The sequence below is a fragment of the Mauremys mutica genome, unplaced genomic scaffold (assembly GCF_020497125.1).
Source record: "Mauremys mutica isolate MM-2020 ecotype Southern unplaced genomic scaffold, ASM2049712v1 000106F_np12_subseq_7162897:7254943_obj, whole genome shotgun sequence".
Taxonomy (NCBI): Eukaryota; Metazoa; Chordata; order Testudines; family Geoemydidae; genus Mauremys; species Mauremys mutica.
This window is the reverse complement of record NW_025422850.1, coordinates 36,095-57,545: the sequence shown is the minus strand read 5'-3', so window position 1 is coordinate 57,545 and position 21,451 is coordinate 36,095. Positions and strand designations below refer to the sequence as shown.

The 21,451-nt window shown below is 39.3% G+C and overlaps 1 long non-coding RNA gene across 1 annotated transcript in view; it reads left to right on the top strand.

Annotated features, from left to right (window-relative positions):
• LOC123356968 overlaps window positions 1-21,451 on the top strand; it is a 52,168-nt gene that overhangs the window by 8,849 nt on the left and 21,868 nt on the right. The window contains exon 2 of the long non-coding RNA XR_006575475.1: window positions 13,114-13,163. This is a non-coding gene — a long non-coding RNA (uncharacterized LOC123356968). The remainder of the gene's footprint in view (window positions 1-13,113; window positions 13,164-21,451) is intronic.

The following is a 21,451-nucleotide window of genomic DNA, read 5'->3' as shown; positions in this document are numbered from 1 at the left end:
AAGCCACTGATGGTTGCATGTTATTCAAAAAATACTATAATTCTGTTTACCTTATTCATAAAAGTAGTTAGTTTGAAGTCTTTGGGAGTACATGCATTAGTAGGATGAATATAATTTGATCCATAATAAGAGAATCCATTTATTTCTATACCACTCATCAATATAGTATCTGAGTATCTAATTTCAGAACCAAATTACACAATTTTTTTTAGAGTAGCAACAAGACTTTTTAAAAGATGTATAATAAGTTTGCTCGTACCAGAATACTTTGCTCTTTCAAGCATGTTCCTTTGTGTTTTGTGCTGCTGGTTGTATATCTGGAAACATGACTTCAGACCACACGCACAGTTACTGCAAAAATATACTCCATTACATAATATCGCACAGAGATTAGGTCTTCTAAAAAGTATTAACAAGTAATGAGACTGTTTAAGCATCATAATACTCACTGACACATATACCCTGTGGACAAAAGTGCCTACTGCTAACCTTTAACGCTTAAGGAAAAAATTTGTAAAACTTAATCCCCGATGTAACTCCATGAATTTTATTGGAGTTATACCAGAGATTAATTGACCCAACATACCTACCTGGTTTTTGCATTCATATTTTCCTTAATTCCTCCTGCAGCCTAAGGCAGATTCTATTGAGAAATTCATTTGGTGTTAAACTCATAGCTTTCAACTGTATCTGATAAAAGTACAATCACTCATTGTAGACCCAAATGTACTTCTGTCACACCAACTTGGTCTGGTGTCACTGCTTATTATTGCTATAAATTAATGATGATAAAAATTCTGAACTTTGAAAAAGAAATTACACAAAGTGTGAGGCAGATGCAGTGTGGTTTACAGAAATGCGTACGGGTTTGGAAGCCAAGAACACCTACATTCTAATCCCACCTAAACTTTATAGAGTGACTAATCCCATTAAAGTCAAAGGAAGCAAAGGTGTAAGTGTCTACAGGATTGAGACTATTATTATTTAACTTTCTACCATGCCATAGGTGTTTGTTGGCAGTTTCTATTTTTTTATTGGGATCCAGCTATTTAAAGCACAACTCTTTAGAAATCTTTAGTTAGAGATTTTGGGATAAAGTTTCAGAAGGACTGCTTTAGAGACAGCTTTCACTAACTCTGCCACTAGACAATGACCTAATCAGTGTTGTTGTTATAGTACACGGAAATTTACAGAGGTGTTGATAGTTATTATATGATGCATAAACTATTCATAGCAAATAATTTACCCAATGAATGTAGCCCTTATTTCTTATTCTCAAATTGTCTTTGAGAAAACTCACCATGTGTCAACAAAAAGTGCCATTTTTAGAGGTATCTTAATAGCCTGTAATTTTAATATAAAAATAAATGTATACTCTTCTGTCAGTATATGTGCTCTATCTGTACTCGGAAAATATGAAAAGTATGTTTCAGCACCAAATTGGGCTGGCATCTTATGACAGGAGTTACAGGAATGTGTATTACAAATCTCAAAACAATAGTGCCTTGCTCCTAACCAGGGAAACTGGTTGTTCTGTTTATGTGAAGTAAAAAGATAATCCCTTCCCTAAATAACTTACATTCTAGGTTCATAATAAGACACACCAGGTGTGAGTGGCAGACAAGGTTTACAGCGAAACAAGAACATTTTGAATGAGAAAGAGAAGTAACAATTTTCTAGTTGTCTACCCATTGTCAGTGGACAGGGTTTTTGCAGATATCACAGCAGAAATGAGTCTTAGGTGGGATTTGAAAGAAGATAGTTTTAGGATGTTTTTGAGGCGTTTCCTGTGGGTGGGGAGACACCAAGGTATCTGAGGGAGAAGCTGAGACTCTTGGTGGAGCAAAGGTGGCAGTTGACATCTCAAAAAATCAGTAGAGCAAGCAGGTAGGGCAAGGCTAAATCTTGAAGGGATTTAAAGACAAAAACAAATTGTGCATGTGATTTAGGGGACAAGGGGGAACCAGTGTACTCATTAGAAGAGTGGACTGATGTGGTTAGAGTGATAAGCCTGAGAAATTTGGCTTTTGCTTTCAATCAATTCCACAAGCATTCAATTCACTCTCAAATTGGGAAAAAGGGTATATTTTTTTTAAATTGTTTTAAACAGTTACATATCCAGTTAGGAAAAAGATCTGTGCACCAAAGGCCCTCTTTGAAAAAAAAGGTGTGTCTGCATAGAGAGATTTATGCTGATTGATTAATCCCAGGAAAATAACTCCATATAACACAAACTTCTGCCAAAGTGCTACTATTATTATTTAACTTTCTACCATGCCATAGGTGTTTGTTGACATTTTACAGAAAAATATAAAGGCAAGTCCCAACCCTAAAGAGATTACAATCACCTTGTGGGCCCAATCCAAGAAGGTTTTGAGTGCTTCCTGAAAATTGTATTTCGTTCAGTGACAGCTGAGGATGCTCATCACTGTGCGGGAACAATCCTTAAATTTGATAGGATGGGATGACAAGGAAAGGATATGGTGAAGACCAGGGTTACAACAGTGGAAGATTGACATGCTTCATCATATACACATTTTGTTCCTCTGTTTATATTACGTGTACATATTTTAATTAGGTCAAGTGATTAAAAAAATTGAGATTAATCGCGATTAATCACACTGTTAAACAATAGAATACTGTTTATTTAAATATTTTTGAATGTTTTCTACATTTTCAAATATATTTATTTCAATTACAACAGAGAATACAAAGTGTACAGTGCTCACTTTATATTTATTTTTTATTACAAATATTTGCACTGTAAAAAACAAAAGAAATAGTATTTTTCAATTCACCTAATAGAAATACTGTAGTGCAATCTCTTTATCTAAAGTTGAAATTAAAAATGTAGAATTATGTACAAAAAACCTGCAATTTAAAAATAAAACAATGTAAAACTTTAGAGCCTACACGTCCACTCAGTCCTACTTCAGCCAATCTCTCAGACAAACAAGTTTGGTTACAATTTGCAGCAGATAATGCAGCCCGCTTCTTGTTTACAATGTCACCTGAAAGTGAAAACAGGCATTTGCATGGCACTGTTGTAGCCCGCGTCACAAGATATTTACATAAAGAGATTGTACTATAGTACTTGTATGAGGTGAATTGAAAAATACTATTTTTTATCATTTTTACAGTGCAAATATTTGTAATAAAAATGAATAATATAAAGTGAGCACTGTAGACTGTATTCTGTGTTGTAATTGATATCAATATATTTAAAAATGTAGAAAAACATCCAAAATATTTAATAAATTTCAATTGGTATTCTATTAAGTATGATTAATTGCAATTCATTTTTGAGTTAATCACATGAGTTAACTGCGATTAATTGAAAGCCCTAATTTTAATAATATAGTTTGAGTGGGCCTAGTGCGTAAAGAGGAGGGGAAAAATCCTCTCAAAAGTAGCTATATAGATTAATATAGAAAGGTGGTTGCAGGTCTTCATTATAAAGTCCTAACTTAGCCCCCTTATAGCTTTTGGTTTGGAAAATTAATTTGGCCTGGAAATTGTCAGATCTGCTGTGAAGTAAAGAAAAAGGTTTTTGCAGAGTCTGAAGAAAATTAAACTGAGTTATAGAGCAGTAAAATAATACCCTGATTTGAAATGTTGACTTTTGTCTGTCTTTTTCACCATCTAGCTCAAAAGCTACTTGTTACTATCTCCCCTTGAAACATTCCATATAATAAAGTCTCCTTCAAAATGTGAGTGCCAGCTATTTCTGAGATTATAGAGACTGTAATTAGAGTTGGTTGTTGTCATGGCCAGTTTGGGCCCCAAACCTTCTCCCACAGATGCCAATAGAAATTGTTTGCCAGTCTTCTGTGGTAGCAGAATCAAATTGAGATGTGTGTGTAAGCCTAACCTTGGCCTCTATTGTCTGTTTGCATTTTAGAAAGAACATAAGCATCCTTCAGCAACTAATAGAGATCTTCCTTTAGCTCACATAATGGAAACCTGTGTTGTTGGGTTTTTGAGGGTTTTTTTTTTTTTGTAGTTTAAATTATTGGGCTCCTTGTCCAGCCTTACTGGCTTCCATAATTTATTATGGATGGGTGGTAGTCTTTCCATAGTTAAGGTTGCAACTGCCTTCTATTAGAGAGAGGATTTGGATGAATTTCCTTGCCTTTAAGTGCTTGAATTTTGTAAATGATTGGATAGAAAAGTACATTGCTGTCACTGAGGAACCTGAACTATTTTTTAAAATGAAACTTTTTGGTTTTAGTGTATAGTACTTTGAAGATTGTAATACTAAGTATGTTAATAAAATCAAGATCTTCCACTGTTGTATGCAGTGTTGTTGTAGCCGTGTCAATCCCAGGATATTAGCTTGAGAGCTTGTCTCTCTCCACAAAAAGAATTTTGTCCAATAAAAGATATCACCTCACCCACCTTGTCTGTCTAATAAAATCAAGACGCACTTACACAAAAGAATCATTCACAGAAGCTCACCTACCTTTCAGCTAGGAAAACAGACCTTAGAGACAGACAGCTCATAAACAATAGAGATGTTAGGTTCATCATCAGAATAAAACATTTTAAATGAGACTATATAGGAATTGTTGCATGACAAGAAGCCCTTGAGAGAATCGAATTTGACACTAACAACATCAAACTATTACTTAAAAATATTTTGTAGATTTTTTTTACAGAATATATCCTAAAATGCTTTGACATAAAATATAAGATGGTGGATAGCATATGGAATCTGAAACTGTAATATTTACTAAGTATGTGCACTTATGGGATTGTAAAATAATAAATAGTGCTGCAAAGACACTACTTACTTAGTGTAATGTCTTTCACTAGAGGCAAATATGAATGTTCTTAATATTATTTAATTAATAAATGTGTCACTATCACCCCTGTCCTTGCTATCTTGGAGCAGAAGGGCTGGGAAGTAGCTGTTCCCTTCATCACTTCTGACCTTTTAGATGTGGCTGCTTCAAAGTCCTCCTGCCTCAAGGTGGCATGGGCTACCATGCCCATCCTTTTGCCAGCTGGAGGCAAGAGGACTTTGAATTAAGGCTGTCTGTGCCCCTAGCACTGTGGAGGCCCCCATAAGTCTTGCCCCTAGCACTGTGGCACCACTCCAGATTGGGGTGGTAGTGACAGGAGCCACCTATGTATTAAATTAATGAATTAAATTCCCATATCCAAATTAATATTATCACTACAGCCTAAATCAGGCTACACAGACAACCTTACATCTGTCTCACACATGGGAGGACTAACCCCCACCCACCTGATTAGAGGACTTCATGCATAGGGTCCCTTGCCAACACCACACCAACGTAGCCATGTTGCTGTGGAAACAAGGCACTCACATAGATGGAGTCCTCTGCCAGGGTGGTGTCATAATCCCCTGCCCCCAAGAATAGTGGGCTAGCAGCACATTTAAGCCTGGCCTACACACAGTTTTTGTGCTAGGATAATTAGGGCAGTTAGGCATATGATTTTTACTGATACAGTTGTACCAGTACAACTCCTATTGTGGACACAGTAATACTGGTATAAATGTCCTTATAAGGGTATAGCTCAGCGGTTCTCAAACTTTAGCAACCCAAGGACTCCCATATTGTTTTAAAATTTTTCAGGGACCTGCAAGTCCCCCCTGCTCACCCTTGCCTTGCCCCCTTCCCAAGGCCCCGCCCCTTCTCTGAGGCCCTGCCCCCACTCACTCCATCCCCCCTCCCTCCATCGCTCACTCTCTCCCACCCTCACTCACTTTCACCAGGCGGCGCAGAGCTGGGGCAAATAGAAAGCCTGCATTAGGCCCGCTGTGCCGCGAGACTTTTAACGTGCAGAAGGTGTTGGGAGGGAGTGGGATGAGTTGATCAGCGGGACCTGTGGACCCCCTGGGGCACCATTGGGGACCCCAAGGGTCCACGGACCCCAGTTTGAGAAACATGGGTATATCGTATTCCCCTTCCCTTATGAGAATGTTATACCAGTCTAAACACATTTAAACTTGTATAACTACATACATACCTAGGGAGGCATGTGGTTAACGCTTTAACTATACTTGTATAGTTAAAGTACTACAACATTTGTGTGTAGACAAGGCCTAAGATGAATAGGAGAGTGCACACCTCTGAGAGTTTCAGGCTGTATATAGACTCAGGCAGACATTCCATTGAAGTCAATGGGACTACTTGTGCTTAAAGCTAGACATGTGCTAAAGTAGCTTGTTATCCTGGCCCCAGTGATCCAATATGTCTTTTCTATCTCTAGATGTACAGTATACCAAAAAAAACTATTTAAGGAAGAAGAGGATGCAGTTTGATAAGTTAGCAAATGTACTAATTTATACATAAAGGCAAGTTAAACTTGTTTGTTCTGGCAGTTCAATTAAATTATCATCATGAGACTTTTTTCTTCTGCAAGTACTGCATTAAATGTGAGTTTGTGCACATACACAGTGTATGAGAACAGAATTTGGCTCAGTCTATCCTCCACCATTTTCCTTATGAATGTTCATAATGCTGTCTTTATCTGGAATTCTTTATCTGCTTGTTTCTAAATAGTATAATAAGAGTAGAGCATTCTAAATGGTGCATTGAAAGGTTAAATAGCATGAGTCAGTTGGCATCATTCCATCTCTCACTCTAAATTGGCAGCAGCTTCATTTTTTCCTAAAAAAAAAAATTAAATATATGTATCTGCCTACAACAAAAACAATTCATAATGATAATCAACTCCACCCTCCACATTCAACTCCAGTGCATAACATTCCACATGCATAGTTGTAGTGAGCAAACCACTCTGACACCTTACTCTTCATTATTATTTTATTTAACTGTGTGGGGGTTTTGCTTTATTTTGCACTGACATTTTTAAAATTATGGCAATACCATATTACAGTTACAAAGGGAGATTTTCTAAAATAATGAAATGTAAAAATTAAAGCTCCTATAGCAACATTGCCTTGGACTATATTTCCTGTTTTGATTTTAACTGTGAGGGAGGCATATAATTATTGCTGTGGGAAAAGTTAGTGAAGAGTTACTGGATACCTTTTCTCTCAAAAATTGTTTAAGGGCACACCCAATGAAATTAAGTAAGGGAATGTAAAACAGTATTTATTTTACACAATATGTAATTAATCTGTGGAGCCCACTGCCACAAGATAGAAGCTCTGAGCTTAAAAGATTGAAAGAAAAGTTAGACATGTATAAGAATAATAAGAAAGTAATTACATTATACAGGATATACCATTATAAGGGATATAAAACCTTATTCTCCAGGGCTTAATAATTAGTATTAATAAGACAAACACTAACAACGAGATTTGAGAGAAATTTCCCTCCTGGATTGGTTATTATGTGATTAACCATTGTAAGGTTGCTTGCACCTTTCTTTGAAACATCTTACCACCATCTGGGAGAGGATACTGAATTAGATGAACCGTTGATCTATTTTCCCATTAGGCACAATTTCTCTTTTAATTATTTTATTCAACCATATTTCTATAGTGGGTATTTGGTTTTGAATCCATAATGCCGAAATACATTAAGACCTGGATTCTGCAACTGATAGCATGCTGGTGGACTCCTGTGCCTGTGTGGAGCTCTATTCTGCAGCAGGCCTCCCATAAACTGTTTGGGTCTGACTGGCTGCAGTCAGCAGGATTCTAAACAGGAATCTGTTCTATCTTCATTTCATTGCAGTAAATCAGGACACTTCCTTAACACCACAGTAACAGGAATTTGAGTCCTGTATACAGAGATGGATTACAGTTTTGTGGGGCCCAGAGCTAGAGCAAGTGAGAGCCCCTCCCCACCCCTTCTGCCTGCAGTCCCCCAGTACCCACCCCAGTGCTCCTGCTGGGAAGCAGGGGCTTTCCCCACTCCCCGGCAGGAACACTGGATGGGTGGAGTGGGGCAAGCTCCCGCACCCCAACCCTCCTCCCCAGAGGAGTGCTGGGTGGAGCGGAGCAAGCCCCTGCGCCCTGACCCGCTGCCCCCCAGCAGGAGTGCCAGGCAGAACAGGTCAGGGCGCAGGGGTACCACAATTGGCCAGGGCCCCTGGGCACAGGCCCCATTGGCCCAGTGGCTAATCTGCCACTGCCTACATAATATATCAATTTTATAACACAAGATCAGAAACTTTTCAGCTGGGGACAGTCTCAGTATGAAAAGGTTTCCTGATACCATGCCATATTCTCCAACATTTTTCTGCAAATGTTGTGTCTAATTTGTTTTGTAAAAGTCATGGGAAAATAATCAAATCCTAATTTTTCTTTGCTAATCTCTCCACAGTATTTGTAGCAACTAGTGCCGTATCCTTCCAATCTTCTGAGTTTTGTTCGTTCATTTCCTTTTTCCAGACTAGTTTCATGTTGTCAATATCGCTCTGTAGTTCTGCAGAAAAATGTACATATCTATTTGTTACAACTGATTATCTTGTAATTTCCATATACAGTTGTCTGATGGAGATAAATCTAACTTAAACATTTTCTAGTCCTTATGGCAGTGGTGGGCAACCTGCAGCCCACGGGCTGCACGTGGCCCATCAGAGTAATCTGGTGGGCCACGGGACAGTTTGTTTACATTGACCATCCGCAGGCACAGCTGCCCGCAGCTCCCAGTGGCTGCTGTTCACCGTCGGGCCGCAGAGACATGCTGGCCACCACTTCCCACAACTCCCATTGGCCAGGAACGGTGAACTGCGGATACTGGGAGCTGCGGGCAGCCGTGCCTGCAGATGGTCAATGTAAATGAACTGTCTTCCAGCCCGCCAGCAGATTACCTTGATGGGCGTCAGGTTGCCCACCACTGCCTTATGGTCTTGTGAATAATATATTTTCTGTAAGAAGACACAGAAGTCCTGGGACAGATCCTCAACTAGTGTAAATTGTCATAGCTCCGTTGACTTAAACTCTGACAGTTTACACTAGCTGAGTATCTGCCTTCCTATCCTTCTGTCTTGCATTGCATGAAATATTTTAGCTCAGTAGTGTCAAATACATATTTTAATCCTGTTCATGCTTACTTTTCCCTTTTATCTTTTGTAGTCCATTTTAAAATATTCCTTGGAAGTACAGGTCATTTTCTCATTCACCAATATTTCTATTTTATTGACAATCCCTTGAATTGTGACTTTTTTCTGCTTTCAACTGATCCACGCTATCTCTTTAGTGGCATTAATTATGTGTCACATTTTCCTTTTTGTAAGTATTTGATCTGATTATCTTTGGTCCAATTCAACATTAACTTTAATTCATGTTGCACAATATATATGCCATAAATATGGGAAGGCTGGTCCACCCTTTTGTTTTAAGAGCTATAATGATTTATATTTCATTTTGGGTTTATTCCAAATCCATAGTCGTTTTAAGATGTACTCCTTTTCAAGTTTCAAAGGTTTTACTTAAATAAGTAAAAGGCCATATGCACATACCCACAATGATCTTCAGCTAGGATTGAACCTTCCTCACCAAAAGCATAAGCCCCCACCTACTTAACCTAAGAACCCAATTGGCTCGACGTTAGTGACTAGACAGCCACAAGAGGAAGCCATGATTACATACAAATCCTTGAACGAAAGCCCTTTGATGGTAGAGGGAGTTACTATACAAGGGTTATTTAATACAGCATCACGCTTCTTATTTCTCCTAAGAGACCTGCAGAGTCAGCAATGGAGGCAACCTGGTCCTTAGATGGTACCACAACTCGGGGACTGGACTCCTTCACAGTCCTATTCCAGGCGTTGATCTACCCTTCAAGGAGGCAGAATGGAGAGATGTCTGCATCTTCTTACTAGGTTCCTAAGAAGGCAACCTTTGTCTACGCACTTTAGAAAAGGGGTGCTGTTTCCTACTTCTTGGCAGATAATGAAGAGGATTTGTCAGATGTCACAACCAAAAAGGATGTTTTAGAAGCAGTGGCCTGAGAGCTGGCAGTCAAGCCAGGGCTCACCAGAGCACTTTTTGGTGTAGACTGCTCAGATGATCAGGTTTACCCAATCTCATCGATCTATCCAGCAGAAAAAACTTTAGGCAAACCTCTCTCACCATCTGAATTGTTTGGAAAATAAACCACAGATGGAGCAGTTTTCCAGAATATACCTCTATCCAAGCAAAACAGGCATCTCGAGTAGCAATTGTTAAGAGGCATAGCTGCCTCACAAAAGGGGCAATATTTAAAATGCAGAGATTTGGGCTCACCATATGGGCTAGAATCCAGTAGTAGGTACTAACTGTTTTTAAACTAACAAACTAATCCTTACACTGCATCTGTACTATTGTGACGGGGTATACCATCTGTGCATGGGCAAAGCAAGGGTTAAAGAACTGCTCTTGGCCCAAGAGGCCACACTCCCTAACGCCTGCTTGGCATGCTTCCAATGGAGGGACCATTCAGAAGGAAGCAGAAGCTCAGTCTGGGCTGACTGAGGAGATGAGCAGTTGTGTGCCACAGCCTCTCACCAGGAAGCCGCCAGGACTCTAAACCGCTGGGGGTCAAGCCTCCTAGCTGCACCCTAGGGAGCCAGATGAATGCAGGAGCCAGGTGGGATGGCTTGCTGTTTTGAGCTGTGGAGCTGTTGGAGACAAAGCAGAACATGCTTGGGCCCAGGACAACCAGACAACCCCTGACAACTAAATACTAAAAGTATATACAGTTAGTTGGATTGAGTCACAAAAGGCACAAGAGAAAGTGAATACTGCTAGCGGTTCCATCTCGCAGCTATGGGTGGTAAGAAGGAACTAAAGGATGGTCACCCCCATTCTGCCTTTTATGGCCTAGGGTGGGAGGCATGAGGATAGAAAGGTCGCAGGTATGGTCCCAATATATACCAACGGCCAAAAGATTCTTGTTAGGAACCAGGACATAGGTGATCTGGCCTAATGGTCAGCGTGAAAGTTAGAGTCAGCACTTGAGCCAAGGATCAGAATCAGGAGTCTGAGCCAATGGGTAGGAGCAAGCTGTAGTGGCAGGAACCAGAGACAAGGCAAGGATCAGGCACAGAGCAGGACCAAAGCAGAAACTAGGAACAGGAGCAGAGCAGGAATAGGGTTGCATGCAGATTGCAGGTAAAGAGTGGGGTCCAATGCAGCAGAAGCAGGGATTCTGCACTGTTGCTTAGACAAGCCACCTGAGTCACTTTCTGGCTTACGTAGCGGGTATAAGCCAATCAGATGCCCCAGACTCTGGGTCATCCTAATAGAACTTCCTGACCTTCCAAGATGAAGACAGACAAAGTATCTCCTCATTCCTTGGTGGCATTGAGACAGCATCTTAAGCTTAGGGCCCTACTGCCCTGGGTTCTAGATTCAGAAAAAACTGAGGACCTGCGCCCTCAGATCCTTACAATCCTAATCTTGAGTATATAAGGTCCATGTACACCAGAAGTGAAATACATATGGACAAACACTCAAAGAAGAGTAATTGGATTTCTACTACTGCCTTTTTGATTCTACCTGCTTTGAACTGGAATTTCCAATATCAAAGAGGCCATTGACTGAGAGAGTCATATTGCTTTTTAATTTGTGTTGATCAGTGATTCAAGAAACCGCACTAACTCCTGATATTCCTGCTGGGAAACATATTGTGAACTAAATATGCATGGACTTGTGTCTTCAAAATATGTTTAAAGAACTTGATTAAACTATAAACTCCAAGAAGTAACTAATTATGTATACTTTTATACTTTTGTGTATAAACCACTATTACTAATGACAGAGAGAACCAGTAAGGAATCTTCTCCCATGCTCTTTTGAAGATGCGTTTACTAGCTCATTCACAATTCAAGACCTTTGGGGCTATCTGGGCAAACATCCAGTTCTTATTAGGTAATGGCCAGGGAAACCACCCATTAGGCTGACACTTGGGAAGCAAGATAATCCCTGTCCTGTACCTACTTCAGCTCATATTTTCCTCCTTTACCTTATTGCTCTCATTTTTTCCTTTGTCCTCTTTAGGTGGTTGTATGTTATATTTAATTTCTTCTCCCCAGAAATTTACCCCATTCTTTGAGTTGTGATGAATCCCACCTTCCAGCACCACTTGTTTGTATATTAGCTTTAATTCTATTTTTGTTTTATTTTATTATTATTATTTATTGTATTATGCAATATTTAGATCACAGCAGTACACAGGGAACCCAGTGTCCTATGTACACGTATATAAAGAGACATGGTCATTGTCCTAAGGATTTTTCTTAAGTGAACAGTACTTAATCTACATTTAGAATTTTACACATGTTGGGCCACATCCTGAGGTTTTGACTTTTGGGGCATTTAACTGGGTAAAAATTGAAAAAGAAGCACAGGATTTGATCCACAGAATATTGTATGCATTGCAATTGTAGCATTAATAAATTAGAATATATATAGGGGGAGTAGTAATGTAAGTGTAAATATTTTTTGTGTAAGAACTGAATGGAATGGCAGAGCTATATTTTTCTTCTTGTTGTCCTGTTAAGATCTGGAACTGTGCTAAAGAGATCAAAGGGACACAGCTCTGGTGAACAGGGTGTAGTCATAAAAGTTTGTTCAGTGTTACGGAAGATTTTCCAGCAGTGGGCTTGTGCAAGCTATGTTTGGTGTTGTTGGATTATGGTAAAAGTTTAATAAAATGCTACAATTCTAAACAGTTTCTACTTCTCTTATAGTCGAGTGACCATATTTTGTATTTTTTATATTTACCTTTATAATTTATTTAACTTTACCACAGGACCACTAGATGATGATTGCTTTAGATTATTAATATTTCATATTAATCTCAATCTGTCTTTTAATTGTGCATAAGTAAATATGTTACTAAAACATAAAGATACAGAGGTATTCAGCAATTATATTTATGGTCAGTTACAACCATTTTATAAAATAGTCTACTTATATGACATATAATATATTCAGTCTTTTTTCTGTCCCTATTCTGTCGGAGGGAAAATTGTCAATACTTGTATAAAAAGCTGTGAAAATAAGAAAGAGACATTCAGAAGGTATCAAGTATAGGTCATGTATGTGAGAAGAGATGTCGGAGGGGAAAAAGCCACTCATCTCACTAGATGTGAGATGGGAAATATTTGTTGGTTCTAATCTGAACTTTAAATATATAATAATTGTTGTTCATTGCATTTATATAGCTCCTTCTACCCTAGGATCTCAGAACACTTTACAAACATCGGTGAACACCAAACACCAAAAAACGGTAAGTAAGCGAATGTACTGTTTTAGGCTGGTACTGTTTGCATGAAATAGCCCCATTGGCAGGTGTTAATCTCTAGTGAAATAGTTGAGTGATTTTTGCTTATTTGCCAAAGCAGTTGACTCATTACCCCACCTTGGATTAAAGAAGGTGGGAGCGACGCTCTGGGGCTAGGCGTGATTGAGGTGTGTATTAAGAGTAAGTAAACTGAGAGGTAGGAAATGTATGAGTACTGTGTAGAATGTCTGAGCTGACCTTTACCTTACCTCTACTGTTTTATTTAATTGTAATTAATTTTATTGTTAATAAAGCAAAAGATCAAGAAAGAGTGAGTTATAATGGTTGGACTATGTTGTAGAGCAGCGTGGGACAAGCACCTGCTCAAAGTAATATTGTCTCCGTTTTAAAGATTAGGAAACTGAAGCACAGAGAGCGTTACGTAGCAAGCGAGTGCTCGGGCTGGGAATAGGAACCTAAATAATATGTGAATCCCCAATCATGAGACCACACTTCCTCTTTCTAGATTTCTACATTTTAACCTTTTAAATTATCCTTAAAGTATTGTGTTTTCCTCTTTCATTGCCAATGCCCTGAAGTAGTCCCCTAGCCTGAATAAAACATTATTCCATTATAAACATGATTTTTGGGATTTTAAAAAAATAATTCATTGCCACCTCACCTTCATCACCACCACCACCACCAGCAGTGGCAGTAATTAATGCTACAATTTAACCACTCCAGTGTAAGAAATTGGAGAAGGCCACTAAGAAATTACAGAGCTTTGGCAGTGGATTAGTTCCTTAAGAGTTTCCTTTTAAAAAGCAGCCAGATACCTTTACTAGAGACTCTTTTAATGCTGGATTCTAATATCTTCCCCTACACAACACACATACACAAGCTCTTCCCAACTCTCAAAATGAACCATAAAAACATGTTTGCAAGTTTAAAAGAGAGAAGTGAAAAAGCCAATAAATAAAATAGATTTCAGAGAGAAAGGAAGATGTAGCACCCTCATTGTGAATGCTACTTAAAGGACAATTGTAGCCAGTTGAGAAGAGTATCCCAAGAAGGCCAGCCAGTTTTGTTTGTTGTTTTTGGAGAGATGGAAAAAGTCACATACTGGAACAGTGCTAGTGTATGTCTTTCTGAGCAGCTGCTTCTTTCTGGTTTATTTTGTGGCCCTAATGTTAAGTTACACTTACTTCCATGGAAATATAGTCTTGTGGTTCAAGGAAGGCACTCAGTCAGGACTGCTGGGTTCTGTTCACAGCTCTGCTTCCTATTCATGGTGTGACCTTGAACAAGTCAGTCTCTAAAATGAATACAACTTCCTTACCTACTTTGTAGGTATTACAAAGCTTAGGGCTTGCTCCTGCTCTCATTGAAGTCAATTGGAGACTTCAATAGGAGCATGAATGGCCCATTAGATAGTTAATATTTATAAAGTGCTTGGAGATTCTTAGGTGACAGATATTATCATTTATTATTTTCTGTAGCACCTAGGGGCACTAGTCATGGACCACTGGTTGGGCCCCATTCTGCTGTACAAACACAAAGCAAAAAGATGGTCCCTGCCCAAAGGGGCATACAATCTAAGTATAAGACAAGAGACAACAGATGGGGGAGTACAAGTAAATAATGAGACAGTATTGGTCAGCATGCCAGGCAGCATCTCTGCACATAAGCAGCCTAAATGTTGTCAAGTTTTTTGTAGGCATCATGGTAAAGAAGAGCTTTGAGGAGATATTTGGAGGCGTATAATGAGGTAGCTTTGCGGATGTTTACAAAGAGCCCCTACTGAACATGTGGGCAGTATGGGAGAGAAAGCATGAAGGTGTTTGAAAATTTAACAAGTGGGCAGTAGAGTCTGGCATCATGAGCCTATCAGCTCGACAGTGAATGAGAGATGATCGGTAGAATGGGAATTGGGTATGAAGGGCCTTGAAAGTGAGACAAAATGGCATTTTTGTCAAGGCCAGAGGGAAGGATGTTGCAGTAATCGCACCAAGAGATGATGAAAGCTTGGATGGGTTTTAGCTGTGTGGATGGATAGGAAAGGCCATATATTAGTGATGTTATGCGAATGTTGTATAAGTGCAATTAATATTATAATATGACCAGCAGGGACCTTAATTCACTTTTAAACATTTGTGTGTTTGTAGGATTAAGGCCTAGCTATAAACAGACAAGTAATCACATTGATTTTAATGGGATTATTCAAACAAAATTAAACATATCCTTAGTGTGTATACTCCTTTTAGGAGGCGAGGGGAGAGGGTTAATGTGAACTATAATATATGCTGTCACTGAGAGGAGAAAATACTTCTTAGAAGGGTACAATTATTATAAAACACATTATTAGGGGTGAAGATGTTAAATGCTTGAATCATCAAAAATATCCAGAGGACATCAATGGAAGAATAGATAGAGACAAGCAGAGAGCATTAAATACTGATCATTCAAGCATTCTTAGACATCAGCTTTTTCAAATTAATTGTCTTAATATAATTGTCTTCCGGTGGTATTAAACAAGTTAGCTAACAGTGAAAAATAACTTAGGTGACATACTTCATAGTAATTTTTTACACTGTAATTTGTTTCTATTACCCAGTAATTTCTATTAAAACCATTTCTAGTCATGTAGCTAATTTGTAGTTCTAGTTCTGGTTACTTAGAACTTTCTTTAATAATAATTAATATGATTTAAATCTTGATCCTGATCCCATCAAAATGAATAGGAGAATTACCATTGGCTTCAACAGGAGCAGGATTGGAACCTTCCAATGAAGTATTCGTATTTTCTGGGGACTTGCTGAGTAGCATACAGAACAAAAATACAAGGGCTGTCAAGCGATTAAAAAAATTAATTGTGCGATTAATCACACTGTTAAACAGTAATAGAATACCATTTATTTAAATATTTTGGATGTTTTCTACATATTCAAATATATTGATTTCAATTACAACACAGAATGCAAAGTGTACAGTGCTCACTCTATATTTATTTTTTATTACAAGTATTTGCATAGTAAAAAAACAAAAGAAATCATATTTTTCAATTAATCTAATACCAGTACTGTAGTACAATCTCTTCATCATGAAAGTTGAACTTACAAATGTAGAATTATGTACAAAAAAACTGCATTCAAAAATAAAACAATGTAAAATTTTAGAGCCTGCAAGTCCACTCAGTCCTACTTCTTGTGCAGCCAATTACTCAGACAAACAAGTTTAGTTACATTTGCAGGAGATAATGCTGCCCACTTCTTGTTTACGTCACCAAAAAGTGTGAACAAGCATTTGCATGGTACTTTTGTAGCCAGCATTGCAAGGTATTTACATGGCAGATATGCTAAACATTCGTATGCCCCTTCATTCTTCAACCACCATTCCAGGGGACATGTATCCATTCTGATGACGGGTTCTGCTCGATAACAATCCAAAGTGGTACGGACTGACACACATTCCTTTTCATTATCTGAGTCAGATGCCACCAGCAGAAGTTGATTTTTCTTTTTTGGTGGTTCGGGTTCTGTAGTTTCCACATCAGAGTGTTGCTCTTTTAATACTTCTGAAAGCATGCTCCACACTTCGTCCCTCTCAGATTTTGTAAGGGACTCCAGATTCTTAAACCTTGAGTTGAGTGTTTTAGCTATCTTTAGAAATATCACATTTGTACCTTCTTTGCCTTTTGTGAAATCTGCAGTGAAAGTGTTCTTAAAATGAATAATATTTGCTGGGTGATCATCCAAGACTGCTATAGCATGAAATATATGGCAGAATGCAGGTAAAACAGAGCAGGGGACATACAATTCTCCCTCAAGGAGTTCAATCATAAATTTAATTAACGTATTATTTTTCCATCAGCATGGAGGCATGTCCTCTGGAATGGTGTCCGAAGCATGAAGGGGCATATGAATGTTTAGCACATCTGACATGTAAATACCTTGCATTGCCAGCTACAAAAGTGCCATGCAAATGCCTGTTCTCACTTTCTGGTGACATTGTAAATAAGAAGAGGGCAGCATTATCTCCTGTAAATGTAAGCATACTTGTTTGTCTTAGCGATTGGCTGAACAAGAAATAGGACTGAGTGGACTTGTAGGCTCAGAAGTTTTACATTGTTTTGTTTTTGAGTGCAGTTATGTAACAAAAAAAATCTACATTTGTAAGTTGCACTTTCACGAAAAACAGATTGCACTACAGTACTTGTATGAGGTGAATTGAAAAATACTATTTCTTGCGTTTATCATTGTTACAGTGCAAATATTTGTAATAAAAAATAATATACACTTTGATTTCAATTACAGCACAGAATACAATATATATGAAAATGTAGAAAAACATCCAAAATAGTTAATAAATTTCAATTGGTAGTCTATTGCTTAACAGTGCAATTAAAACTGCAATTAATTTTTTGAGTTAATCATGTGAGTTAACTGTGATTAATCGACAGCCCTAAAAAATACCAGTCATTCCTGTATCACCATAGCACCTACATTAAACATTAGTCTATAATTTTTTTTAAGACTGGAAAGACATGATGAAGGTGAATCTCTAGTGGTATTATATTACATCTCCAGTGGTGTTCTTGAGGCTGCTACTGGAAAAGCATGGTTGTTTTCTAGCTTAAGATATCCTGATGTTACCATCAAGTTCTACTTTGAACAAGCACTTGAATACCTACTTGGAAGGATAATCAAATGAATTCAGGTGCTTCAGATCATTGGCCCTCAGTCCTGTTAAAGCTCATATGTTAACAAATCAATGCTCTTATTCTACAAAGATTTATACATGTGCTTAACTCTAGCATGTAAGCAGTCCCACTGAGCTTAAAGGAACTGTTTATGTGCTTGAAATTAAGGATATGTGTAAGTCTTTGCAAGATTGGGGGCCAAGTCTATATGAATTATTGGCAGCCAGGGCAAATACTACGATTTGTATGCAGTATGTTCACCAAAGGTCTCATGAACAGTGCTTATCAGAGACTTGGTGTGAGGAGGCAAATTTTCTAAGACCTATGTGGTCTTTTAGTACTAACGGTAGTTGTGTCGGGCACATTAAGATCTGATGGCTAGAAAGATGCACTGAAAAAACTTTCCTGTTTCATTTGCAAAGAGTGAAGCTGAATGCAGATTAAGATGAACAAGTTAAACTTTATTAAACACTGTACAGTGTTCTGTCCATGTGGATGAGATCCTTCGAGCCTATCTCCCCACGTTCCCTGTTTTCCTGGTGTCCTATCAATAACAGCCCCTTCAGGGAAATCTGCCCTCTGACCCCAGTTCCACTGATCATCATACATCTTCCTTAGTTCATAAACACACTTTTAAATATAAACATTAAAAACAAATAATTGATTCCCAGACCCCTACTCCATGTTCCCTCAGCCAGAGGTTGGTAGCACATAGCCTCAACAGTTCACCACATTGCAAGTGCCCTATCTGTCTCCACTCTAGCAAATTATATCTCTGTGGAGTCTCCTCCTTCCCTGTGGGGTTCGCATTCAGATAGTGCTATCTCTCCATTCTGTGATGATCTCTGTAGGCTCTCGCTGGGTGTTGCATCTGCTGGTTTGTAAGTGTAGTGTCTACTGTTCTTTTGGATCATTAGTCCCTCTTGCATAATCACCTCTTATTACCTGGTTGCCACTGTACCCCTCAATATTCCTTTAGTCCACTCCTTCTGGTCTCTCTCTCACAGCTAGATCCTCACAGGAGTATCTGTCTCCAGGGCCGCTGGGTTCTTGGTTGACCTGTTGTACTCTAGTGCCTACCTCTCTGATTGATTGTTGGCAGTCTCCTCTCAGTAGTGTCACCATTCTTCTGGCCGCAACAGGCCTCCCCCTCATTGGTAGCAAGGTTTTGGTCCTTTGTCTCATCAGTGTCTGTGCTGAACTGTTTTGGCACCCATGTGATGGGGTGTGACAGTTTGCCAAAACTGCTTACAAGGAATCTGAACCAGAAGAAACAGCCTTGTGTAACAGTCTTAGTTGTTGTCACAGCTGATTCCACCTTACCATTACTCTGTGGGTTTGATGGGGAGGAAGTGTGTTCGTCAAATTCCCATTTGCAAGCAAATTTCTTGAATTCTTCCAAGGCAAATTGAGGTCTGTTGTTGGTAAATACAGTGTCCAGAGTGCCATCTGTCTCAAAGTGGTCCTTCTGTTTGCCAATCACTGATTTGTAGCGCTCTAACCAAATTCATGGTCCATTTTGGTCAATTTCACGGTCATAGGATTTTAAAAATTGTACATTTCATGATTTCAGAAATTTAAGTCTGAAATTTCACAGTGTAGTAATTGTAGGAGTCCCAAAAAGGAGTTGGGGGGCCACAAGGTTATTGTGGGAAGGTTGCACTACTGCTGCCCTTACTTCTGTGCTGCTGCTGGCGATGGCGCTGCCTTCAGAGCTGGGTGGCTGGAGAGTGGTGGCTGCTGGCCGGGAGCCCAGCTCTGAAGGCAGTGCCACCACCAGCAGCACTGCAGAAGTAAGGACAGCATGGTATGGTATTACCACCCTTCTGTGCTGCTCCCTTCAGAGCTGGGCCTTCGGCCAGCAGCCTCCACTTTCCAGCTGCCCAGCTCTGAAGGCAGCAGCACAGAAGTAAGGGTGGTATGGTATGGTATTGCCACTCTTACGTCTGTGCTGCTGCTAGTGGGGCGCTGCCTTCAGCGCTGGGTACCCAGCCAACAGCTGCCACTCTCCAGCCACCCAGCGCTGAAGGCAGCGCAGAAATAAGGATGGCAATACCATGACCCCCCTAAAATAACCTTTCAAACCCCCCAAAACCCTCTTTTTGGTCAGGACCCCCAGTCTGAGAAATGCTGGTCATACCCCCCATGAAATCTGTATAGTAAAGGGTAATAGCACACAAGACCAGACTTCATGGGGAAGACCAGGTTTCATGGTCCATGACGTGTTTTTCGTGGCCATGAATTTGGTAGGGCCCTACTGATTTGCTTGTTGTTTCAGGCAGAAATTTAAATAGTAGTCCACTGTAATCAAGTACTGCTTTTTCTTGAAGATAAATAAGTCCCCTCCTACCTTTTCCCATGATTGGGTGAGCAGTTCATGTGGCAACAGAGTCTCTTTCTGGTGGTAGTTAAAACATGACCAGCAGGAGTCACACCCCTATATCAAGGAGCAGAGTTGTGTATTCATTCCTGGCCACTAAACATAATCTTGAGCACATCAAAGACATCTGTCAATGCCCAAGTGTGAGGCATATATTTTTTTGCATTACATCTGGGGCAACAGCTTTCTGTCCTTGAAATATGATTCCATCCTGAATGATCAGCTCATCTTTCATTTGAAAATATGGTTCTGCCACTACTGTAACTGGTTTTTGTCTTCTGACCATCCTAGTAATTTTGCTGTCTTTGCCTACATTTGGATGCCCTTTCCTTTTATATCCATCAGCTTTGCTGTTGAAACTGCAGTTAGGCAGTCCTTCCAGCACTTGGGTGAATCTTCTTTGGAACATCTCTGGTGCTGGGTTTATGCCACAGCATGTACAGCAGTGACCAAATGGTGTTGCTCAGGATGTCAGTGTGATGGTCTTTGTCCAGGCTTATGTGCCATAAACTCATTCCTCACATCAAGACCTTAAAGATTCTGATGACCTAATAAATTGTGGGCAGTGGATAGTAGCATCTTTTCAATGCTCAGTTCAGTGGCTTTGGGTCTATTCAGATGTGCAATTTGCCTGATGCTAAAAGAACAGGAGTACTTGTGGCACCTTAGAGAATAACACATTTATTTCAGCATAAGCTTTCATGGGCTACAGCTCACTTCTTTGGATGCATAGAATGGAACACACAGACAGAAGATATTTATACATACAGAGAACATGAAAAGGTGAAAGTATGCATACCAACTGGAAGAGTCCAATCAACTGAGATGAGCTATTATCAGCAGGAGAAAAAAAACCTTTGAAGTGATAATTGCCTGATGCTGCTTACCAAAGCTATACTGGCCTCTAGAGGTGCTATGATATCTCTGCAGACTTTCAAGCTCCTTGCATACTGGATTATGTAGTGCCACTGGAATTTTTCTTAATGATAAGCACATAGGTTCCACTGTGGGGGGTCGACTTTCATTTGCAGCTTTCCCTTCAAGGCACCTGTCACCTTTGAAAATATCCCCACATTCTTTTAAAGTTGTCTTTATTGTCCATGGGACTTCCCCCCTTTTACTACTTGTACTGCAGCTATTAAATTCTGACACTGCACACTGATCAGATCCCTGGCTTGTGTGGCTGTATTCCTCATAAGGGGGTTGTGCTTACCA